Here is a 10,597-nt window from a genome sequence, read left to right as displayed (position 1 = left end):
GTAATAGCCTTGCTCAGTGAAAGATGACTAATTTGCTGTTATCAGAATTCTGAAGCCATTGGTTTGATAAAGTGCAGAGTATCTATTGTATATAACAGATTAGGAAAACCCTGTAGACCTAAGGAAACAATTGGCAAAATATTTTTCTTTTTGTATTCATTAATTTTCATTCATTTTAATTTTCTATTTATTAATTTTCATTCATTACATTCTTGAATGCCTTTCTACAGAGAAGAATTAGTAACCTATATGTTATCCAAGTTATTGATTGTGAGTGGAACAAATGACATTGTATCTTATGTAACTAACTCATGCAGATGACTTGGTAGTATATGTATCTGTTTTAAATTGTACATTCACATTTAATATATGTTACTGGTTAATTGTGCTGTACCGTATAGCCAGGACTTGGAGATGACAAGTAGTCAAGCTGAGAGTTCACTTTTCACACTGGTGAAGCTGAAGAATTTGATCATTCATAGGGAACAAACATAGAAGATCATGATTGCAGTCAAATCTACTTCAAGTGAAAGCCATCGTGATTTTTATACTATTGTTTGTTTCCTTCTGATCAACCCTCTGCTTTTTGTAGCTGTTTATAATGCTCAGATCCCAGCTATTTTCCTCCCCGCAACAAAACAGCCATCAGCATAAAGATTAATACTACCAATTGCACCCTGAGGGTGTGTTGACATGTGCATTAGATCCAGGAGCAGTTTACTTTCGAGTAAACTACTCATGAGTGAATGCTCCTGGGCAAGCATTTACACATGCAGGGATGCGGAAGCAGATTTGCTGCCAGTAACAGCAAACCGCTCCCACTTACTGGGGCCTTGTAAGATGTCTCCTGGCTGGGGCTGGGGCTGGGGCTGGGATTGCTCCCTGCCCCCAGGAGGCTGCCTGCTGCCAGGATGGGAACAATGTCCCCCTGCCCTGGCAACAGGGAGCTCCTGGCCCCAGCTCCCCAATCAGAGGCAGGGAACTTGGAAAGAGCTGCAGAGAAGGGGCAGGTCCTAGCCCCCTGCCCCAATCTGCCAGTGGGGCAGCTAACAGTGACCCCATGGGTGGGCCAAGTCTTGTGCCTCAATCACCCAGTCGGGGAATGGGGTTGGGACCTGCCCATGACCTGGACAGTTCCCAGCCCCCACTCTGCCACTGCAGGGTGGGAGCTGGAGAGCGGGTTCCCTGCCCAGCTCTGTGATCATGGAGCTGGGTGGGGAACAGGCTGGAGAGGTAGCAAATTTATTTGCAATTAGAGCAGTTTACTGCACAGTAAGCGTGTACACATGTAGATGCACATGCTTACTGTGTAGTAAACTACTGCACAGTAAAGCATCTCGTGTAGATGCACCCTGAAGATACTAGATCACAGACCTAAGTGTTTGTGCAATGATATTACTAGCTTGGGGCTTTCTTGCCTCTCTAATTCATACTTTCCCAAATTTTTCTCCCCTTGTTATCTATTGTTAAGGGCATTTACTTGAAAATAATCTTCTTTCACCTACAGAATCTACAAAATCCTGAACTTTCTTCCTACTTAAAGTTACACTTTCTCTGTGTCTTATGAGAATGCACAACAAGGCCATCCTTTAGTGGAAAGTAGTGCATGCCACTTTGACATGACATCATATGATATTTTGATGGCATTTGACTTGATGATTTTCCAGCTTTTGTTGTTCCTATTCTGAAATCTCTGGTGAGTCATGCCCCATGTGTTGCAGAATAGCTACATACCTAAGCACTTGCTAAGTCTGCAGCTGCAAACAGTATCAAGGAATGCCCTGATTATTAAAGAAAACATTCTTATCTTATCTCAGTACCAACCTGGTTCAAAAAAAAGGATTAACAACAGAGCCGTTGGGAACTGGTATAATGTTTGGGGAAGGAGGGCTTGATATGGCCCAATTAATGCATCACCCTTTGTTACAGGCAGGAAGTTAAAACACAAGTGGGTTACAACCAGGGATCAAAATCCACCTCAAAAAAATTACTGCTGGGTCTTTCCAATTTCTTAATGATCCTCAGTGTGTCAATAGGAGTTGGTCCTGGCGCTCTGGATGGCAGAAAACTGTGGAAGTGCAAAGAGCAGGAGCTGCTGCTGAGAGGACACTGCCTCTGTTGTATTTCCAGGTAATACCAGCAATTAAAACCAACTTTGCTTTTGCTGTTGATCATCTACCATTCTTGTATCCTTTACCTTTCATGAAAGGCTTGTACTTCAGATGACCATAAGCTTCATTATTCCTGTTTCTCGGGCTTTCTGTGATACCTTAGGGCCTGCTATGGCAAAATTACATGTGTGTAACAGTAGCAGCTCCTTGTTGGGTCTTATTCTCATTGAGCTAGATTGTTTTTACACCCACAATCAGTAAGGAATGGTATGTAACTGTAGCACGGAAAAGTTACCGAATCCTACTTCCAACCCAATCTCATGTCATTCTTCACTTTTCATTATTACAGTATTGCTTAGCAAAGTGCAATAACTCCCAAAGTGAAACAGTTGGGGATCCTGCTTTTTTGAATACCATTATATATCTATAACTTACTGTAACTTGGACTTTCCTCTGATTTGAATCTGAATGAATAGAAAGCATGAACTCATTTCAGTGATATTTAAGAATCTCTCTCCCCATTTTCCCTATTCCTTCCAAACAGTCATATAAAAGACTCTTTGGTTCACAAGGATGCATGTGAGATGAGAAAGTGGCCTTAGTGCTTCCAAGAGCATTTTCACTGGAAATACAGACAGGAGTTATGGGCACTCAGCACCTAGCCAGAGATATTCAGTAATCTACCACTTTTGGCTCTTCGTGTGCATGCGAGAGAGAGAGAGAGATGTTTCCTATAGGACCTATCCAAAGGAAGCCAGTGGGGAGATTCTTGTTCACCTTGGACAGCTTTGGATTGGGCCCATAAATAGTATAACTCTCAAGATTTTACAGAGGGTTGTTAAACAAAAAAGGGGGAGCAGTGGAGCAGGCAAAGGCATGAAGCCCTCAGTGCTCAGAAGTCCTCCAGCACACATGGAATGCAGAAGCCTTTTTTCCTTGTTAATCCTAGTTCCTAAGACTCAAGGACCCCTTAAAGAATAAGAAGTGGCTTCACTTTAGCAGCCTCCCACACATCCACCCGACTGTGATGCCCCCAGCAGCAGTGACTTCCTCTCTCTATTTTGGGAAAGGAGAGGGAAGACTTTTAGGACTCAGCTCCTGCTTCCCAAAACAAGAGGAAGATGCTGCTGCTACTGCTGCAAGTGCTCAAATGAGAAATATTGAATGTGTGGAGTCCTACTGAAGTGGGGGGGCCTGTGTCACAGCATAAGTAGCTTATGGATTAACCTAGCCCTGCTGTGACTATATCAGGCCTGCTCTGCATCCACTTCACTGGCTCGCCATAGAATACTGTTGATATTGGTCCTTCCGAGAATGTAATGAAATGCATGCGCTTGGTCATGATCTTCCAGTGCTGAATGATCTGGGTTGTGAATGCCTAAAGCATCCCCCAAATGAGATTCATCTCCTCGGGTATAATTGTGTGGTTCTGACATTTTTTTACATTTGTACTAGGCAATCTGGAAGCCAAGCTGAGATCACTTTGTAACTACTTATTTATAGGAACAAGCAATTTAGGAGCTTACATCCAAAAGTGACTTGGGGCCAGATGTGAAAGGATATTTAGGTGCCTAAGGGGGAGAAAGTACCCAGTGGGATTTTCAGAAATTTATAGCTCACAGAGGTACTTTTGAAAATCCCACTACGTACCTATCTGTATCATCAACGGCATTTTAATTAAGTTCCTAGGTGTCTAATTTGCTTTTGAAAGTGGGAGTCAAGCTCCTAGATCACTTGGGCACTTATGAGACATATGTTTTTTCTCATAATACAAATCTCCATAATTAGACAACACCATGGTCGTGTTTGGATCCTCGTTGTTTTAGTCCTTGGGTCAAAACAAGATTTCCACAGCCTCTTTAAATGCTTCCAGGGGCTCATTTCACTGCATGCTAAAGGGAGCATTGCCCTGTGTGTGGATGTAGGACTGGGAACCACTGTTATATTCTTAGCTCTATTTTGGATTTGCTGTGTGACCTTAGCAAAGTCTCTGATCATCTTTTTGACTTAGCTTTGCTGCCTCTGAAAATGCAGTTCTGCGCATTACATTCAAGTCAAGTTTTCATCAGGGTAAATTAACTCTCTGAGCTCCATGCTGCCATGACAAGCCAGCTACCAGTGCCAGCTCTAATTTAAAGTTAGTTCAGGCAATGTTGTGCTATAATACAGCGCATTCAGTATAGAACAGTGGTTCTCAATCACGGTGCAGTGAGCTCCTTTTAAGGGTGCCATAGTGTCCCATGCAACGTTGGCACTGTTGGATGTGCAAATACTTGCACGATTCACAAGCTAAATCCAAAGCTTTCAACTAGGAACCCATAGTGTGAAAAACATTCTGCCCTGTTGCAGTCTCTCTGAGTAGTTTGCAACCGAACAATTGCTCTATTATTTTGTAGTCAAGATAGGAGTGAAAGAAGAGCTGGCATGGCGAGGGGTGCCTTGAGTTTAACAAGGGTCTTCAGTCTAAAAAGGCTGAGAACCACTAGTGTAGACATACCCTTAATCTCCTCTTCTAAGACAGGCTCTATGTTCTCATCATCCTAATAGCCCTTCTCTGTACTGGTCCACTTTGAATTCAACTTTCTTTGCCCAATAAAATATATACGGTATTCCAGATAAGGTCTTGCCCATTCTTTATACCGTGTTATTAATACTTTCCTACTTCTGCTGGAAATACCTCACCTGCTACATGCTAAACTTCACTGTTTTATGGCTGTATCCTGTGGGCAGCTCTCATTATCCTGTGACAAACTGATACACCCGGGGCTTTCTTCTCCTCTGGCATTTCCTGCTGCTGAGGTTTGCCCCCCTTGAAGTTGAATAATTCCAGTATTACCAAAGCTTAGGAGTGTACTGACTTCCCTCTCACTGCCAAGTCATATAAGTGATGTTAACTCATGCCAGTTAATGCGTGTTACAATGCATCTATTTTTTCCTAGTGAGGCCATGGTCCAAGACTTCAATTCTGTGCGCCTTCCACATCCAAATACCCACTGAAGCTGGCTGACTTCGGGTGTTGAAGGCAGGTGGCACAATGCCCCTCAATAGAGTCTAGTCTTTACCCCATCCTTTTTACAGAAGAGCAGATGAAAGGCATTGCCTACCATGAGAATCCAGAGTCGAGAACCTGTGTGAGTCACCCGTGTACTTTATCGATCTTCTGTAAAAGACAAGGATTATTATTACAGCCTACCATAAAAACTGCGGAGAAAAGAAACTGATTAGGAGAGGGAAACAAGTCAGCAGTTACTCCAGAGATGCTTCAGGCTGCATCTTCTCTTTTACTTGGAGTCTGACATGGTGAAGTCTATTGAGGGATCATCTGCAGTCCCAAGGTAATTCAGAAATTTGCAGTTTCCTCTCTTTCTCTTCTTGAGTTTAGTTTCTGTGGTCAATGGGTTTTTTTCTGCCAATTCATTTTACGGCAGGAGAAGAGGAGATGACACAGACTGTGGCTGGCAGGTGCATTTGATAAGTTGCGTTCAGGGGGAGGTGCAGGTGATCACCAGCTCTCGGGATCAGGTGCTTGGTTTTTTTAGGCTGTTCCTCGGGAGCAGTTCCTAGATGAGTCCATAGTATTCCTCGTGTGAGTAGGACAAGAAGTTTAATCCAACAACTCTCCACACACACACACACACACAGAGGGAAACAAATGTGATCAGTAACAGGTGCAAAGCACAATTGGAAGTAACAAGTGCAAGACAGTTGATCTAATTGATTCTTCTGCTTTGCCGTTCCCTGTTTTAAAAAAATAGGGTTTCTTCTCTCTTTTTCTCTGGTTTCAGGGCATCTGATGCTCACCATTTCCGACATTTCACTGTGACCCAGGCTTCAGGGTTCCCGATTTTAAATCTGATGTAACTTTTCATACAAATGTGAGAGTTCCTTTTCCCGCTCTGTGGAGTTTTATTTTCTTCAGCCATTTGGATTATTTTGTACAAAAAATCCCTTTTACTTGAATGTTAGTGTTTTAAAAAGAATAGGATATAAAGCGCAACCTGCACAAGCTTAGTGACTCACTCTTTTGATACCTGAGGAAATACCAAAGGCAGTTGATTAAAATATTTAATAAATGTATGTCATCCAGATACAAATTCAATGATTCCACGCTGCTTTTACATCCTGGGAGAAGGTGCAGCCTAAATAGTGTACAAGAACCAACACATTAACGGGACAAGGAAGGAAATTTAAACATGAAGTGTGAATATATAGATATAAATGTCTATATGTATATAAGAACAGAGATCCCTGGGTTCAGCAAAGGGGGAGAAAAAAAAGAGACTTGACCTCCCCGTTGTTTAATGGAGGCTCACACCTGGGATTCTTTCAGTTATATTTTTTCCAGTAACTACATGTTTTAATTTTTTAACCGTGCCTTCAAGAGTAGAGGATAATCTTGGGATCAAGACATTGAAATGGCAGCAGGAGATCTGGATATGGTTTCTACCTCTTGCATAGACCCTCTACCTGATCTTGGGTGAATCACTAATTTAAACAGTCTTCAGAGAAGACACTGCACTGCAGGGTTCCCCTCTCTTCTTCCCAGCTAACCCCAGGCTAAAAGATTATACTCACTCTCCCTCTTTCCCTGGCCTCAGTTCTTCTCTGTGAAGTCAGATGTGAAGAATCCCACCCCTATAGCAGTGGTTTTCAACCTGTGATCTGCAGACCCTGGGGGTCCACAGACTATGCCTAAGGGGCCCGCGAAAGATGACTGTGATCAATCAAAAGTATGAGAATACCAACACTTACTATTTAAAGTAAGTCCGCGCCTCCATTTGAAATCTTTTAGGGGTCCACAAATGAAAAAAGTTGAAAACCACTGGCCTGTAGCATGGAGGGTGGGGCACAGTGGTTGATGTTTGAAGCCCCTTAGATGTGGGGAGAAATCAAACCACTTGGGCAACTGCTCTAAGCACTGGCCTACAGTTTAAATGGGGATGGCAGTGGTGGTCACTCTTATCACAGTATGAAAAGAAAATATCACCATATTTTTGCAGAGCCTGATGCCTGAGATGTGCCCTGCAAATGCCTCGGGGGATCAAGGAGTGAGAACACCAGTTTCCCAGATCCCAATCAGTTTGACGCATGAGCTAGGCATGGAGCTGCTCAGTCTCCTCGGGTGCTTCTGGGCATGCTCCAACGCAGAACTTGAGGGCTGTAGGAAAATGTAACCTCAAACACTGAGGCTCCAGCATGGGAGTGGGAGTCTTCAGCATCACAACTTTGGATGTAGGCATTTAAACTCTGCTTAAGTCCCACTTTAGGCAGCCAAGTCCCTTTTTTTAGATTTGGCCTTTAACTTCTCTGTGCTTTACTTCCCCGGCACTGGGATAGCAGGGCTTGCCTCTCTTAGGGATCTGGAGAAGATATGACCACAAGATGCTTAGCTACTCTGCAAGTATCTAGGTTCATTACACTGAATTTCAGCAATAATTCATGGTGCGATCCCTTGTCGATCTTCTTCTGCAGCATGGCCAATGACAGTAACAGAACACTGCACAGCATGTTGGCTCCCAGGAACGCAGGTACTTTTCTTTTCTAAAGTATTTTCTTATGGGTTTACAGTGGCTTATGCATGTATTCATTTGTATGGCAGTGGTGCTCAAAAGGCTCAATTGGTATCTAGCTGTCATTGATCCACTTGTACGAAAGCAGAGAAAGACTCAGTCACTCACCTCAAAATTGAAGTATTCCAGGGCAGGTAAGTGATGGGTAAAAGGATATGGAGTGTGTTGGCAGAGTGACTGGCAGACGTATGCTCATAACACCTCATCCCCAGGTGGGAGAAGAATGAAAACAAGGGACTCCAGCCAAACCCCAGACCTTAGTCAACTTTGGGTCAGGCCCAAAAGCCAGAATGGATAGAGTGAGGCTGAGGGGCCGACAGCCTGTTGTGGCAGAAGAAGGGTGGGATGAGGGGTCTACTAACCAATGTCAATGCAACAAAGGGTGTGTTCCAGAAATCAATTGTCCAAATTGAATGAGTGATGATAACATCAGGGAGCTGCAGAGGCTCCTTCCTTTCTGGAGCAAGGGAGGGAAAAATCAAGAGATCTTGTGCCCCAGCCCCCATAAAGAGGATTACAGGGTTGACATAATCCTTGCAAGATCAACCCCAGCTGCCTTGGGGAATATAGGGCTCTGGCATTTCCTCCTGGTCACTTCCTCCTAATTGCCACAGCTATTCATGTGGAGTGGAGGAGGAGTCCCCTTGGCACAAAGGGGTTTCATTACCCTCATCACTAACAAGGGGCCAGTTTAGTCTCAGCATCACCTTATCTACACCCCAGGGTACCTTGAAAAGCAATGAGCTAACAATGGGCACAACAGTTAGGCTGATGGGACAAGGCTGACACCCAATAACACATGTAATACAGCTGCATAGTCTAAGCCAGAGCTGTCCAGTCCAACTTCTGAGTAATCGGGGGGCTACAGGCCCCCCAGCCACATACTGTGCTACATGCCTTACTATCGTCCATCCTCTCCTGCAATGGCCTGCGCTGCATAGGGTCTCTGGGTCCTCCCAAGCCCCCCACAGGTGCGCTCAGCCACAGGGCCTGCACTGGTCTGCCCCCATGGGTGAAGGCAAGAAGTGAAAGCCAGAGGGGGAGAAGCAGCCCAGAAACTCCAGTAACAGAAACAAGGGAGCAATGGGGGAAGCAATACCTGAACAGGGAGCCCAGGGCACCATAGTTTAACCCCTTAGGGGGCCCATGCCCCTTGCAAGATGCCAGCTAAAGAGTTTGGATCTAAAGATTAAAATGGTAGTTCCCAAATTTTTCCTAGCTGTGGCCCCATTTGCAACTCGTGCCCCACATTCTGATCAGCTCATGACTCTATTTCCAGTCCAAACTCATTGACAGTAATTGAATTGTTGCACCGCCTACATCCCAATCAACAGTGCCAGCAGAACCAGGAGACATGGGATCTATTCCCAGCCCTGCATCTTATGTCCCGTCTGAACTTTGGCAGGTCACTTCATGGCTCTGTGACATCTTTAAACAGACATCAGGCTACCCGCCTAAAAGAGAAGCATTATATTATGCTGCAAGACCCTTGAATGAAAAGTGGTACAAAAGAAAAATGCATATGTATATGTGTTTAAATGCCTTCCTGACTTCAAAAATGATCAGCCTTTCCATTTATGTCTGCAGTGTTATTAAAAACCCAGCTCCATAACAAATATTAGAATTTTCATTAACAATTAAAAAAATTAAGTAAAAGAAGCTGGGACCATGGCACAAGGGCTACATTTTCAAGACTGTTTCACAGCTGCAAAACTTATCTATGATTTTCGTATTTTGTGCAAGGTTCTTCCAGCTCTGTGTATGACATCATCATGATATCCATCTGTGGAAGTATGTTACTCTTGGCTGTGATTCACCTTGCAGTGAAAGTTCTCAGAAAGTAAGTAGCAGACTGCCATAGCGCCCCAAACACAAGTAACCCATGGGACTGATCTTGTAGCTGATGTTGGTTTTGCTTTGTTTCCATTGGGCTAGCTGTGAAAAACCATGCTGTACTGACAAGGATCCTGCTATAAATGAGGTGATCCTGGAAAATATTAAAGTGAAGAACAATTGTTGCGACAAGATTTCAACAGTGGATTTTATTGGGCCAGGATATGTAAGTTACATCTCAGAGCAGCAGGCTGGACTCACGGAGCTTCCAGTCCCTAAAGAGACCTTTTCCAGTGGAGTGTTACCTTACTTTTCCTATGCATGCTCATTTACACCCCCTGATTCACCGCCACTAATACAACGACAGCAATGACGACTGGTAGACCCTTCCATCTGCAGAGAATGATATCTTTCTCCTACTAGAAAAGTCTTTATTAGAAGAGACAAATACATGGCAAGTCCTGGGAGACGTGCTAGCAGACTGATTCCACATGGATGTCTTCATTTCCTTCACTGGAAGGGCAAAATGCCAAGACATGGATCATGAAACTGGAATGTGCCAGGAGTGATTAGAGCATTAGTGGGGAGTAGACTCTGCCCTCATTTGTGTATATATGTATATACCCTGTACTACAGTATATCTGTGTGTAGAGTTGTATTAAAAGATGACTAAAGAAGTCAGGGATGGAGTTCCTCATTCAGATGTTCACTCCTTTTCCTCCACCAAGAAAAATTCCCCCTGAAAAATTCAACCTCCTTCCTCCTCACTCTCTCTTGAATCTTGGCAATACATCTGAGCTTCTGTGTGTTGGCACATGGCAACAGTTTGGGGTTCAGCAAGGGCTGAGCCTACCCAGGAGCACCAATTCCTGCAGGCAGCTGGAAGTCTGTGCAGAAATCTGGTGGGTAATGAAGACAGCATTAGTTTGCTCTGGTTTCCCACAGCATCCAGACGAAGAACATGGCTAATGGCAGCAGGGCTTCTTCAGTAGCAGGGTTGTGGAGGGCAGGGAGAAGGGAGAGACTGTGAAAATATGCCCCATCTCTTTGCATCCTGGAGGTCTCCTGCCTCTTTAAGATACT

General features: G+C 44.0%; 1 long non-coding RNA gene across 1 annotated transcript; it reads left to right on the top strand.

Moving 5' to 3' along the window:
* The first annotated feature begins 1,893 nt into the window (after positions 1 to 1,893).
* On the top strand, positions 1,894 to 7,649 carry LOC109298273. The gene is made up of 3 exons (XR_002097574.1): positions 1,894 to 2,130; positions 5,300 to 5,446; positions 7,584 to 7,649. It is a non-coding gene; the product is annotated as an uncharacterized LOC109298273 (long non-coding RNA).
* Positions 7,650 to 10,597: the final 2,948 nt, after the last annotated feature.

The sequence above is a fragment of the Gavialis gangeticus genome, unplaced genomic scaffold (genome assembly GCF_001723915.1).
Source record: "Gavialis gangeticus isolate Ggan-Ray unplaced genomic scaffold, GavGan_comp1, whole genome shotgun sequence".
Lineage (NCBI taxonomy): Eukaryota > Metazoa > Chordata > Crocodylia > Gavialidae > Gavialis > Gavialis gangeticus.
This window is presented reverse-complemented; position numbering and strand designations above follow the sequence as displayed.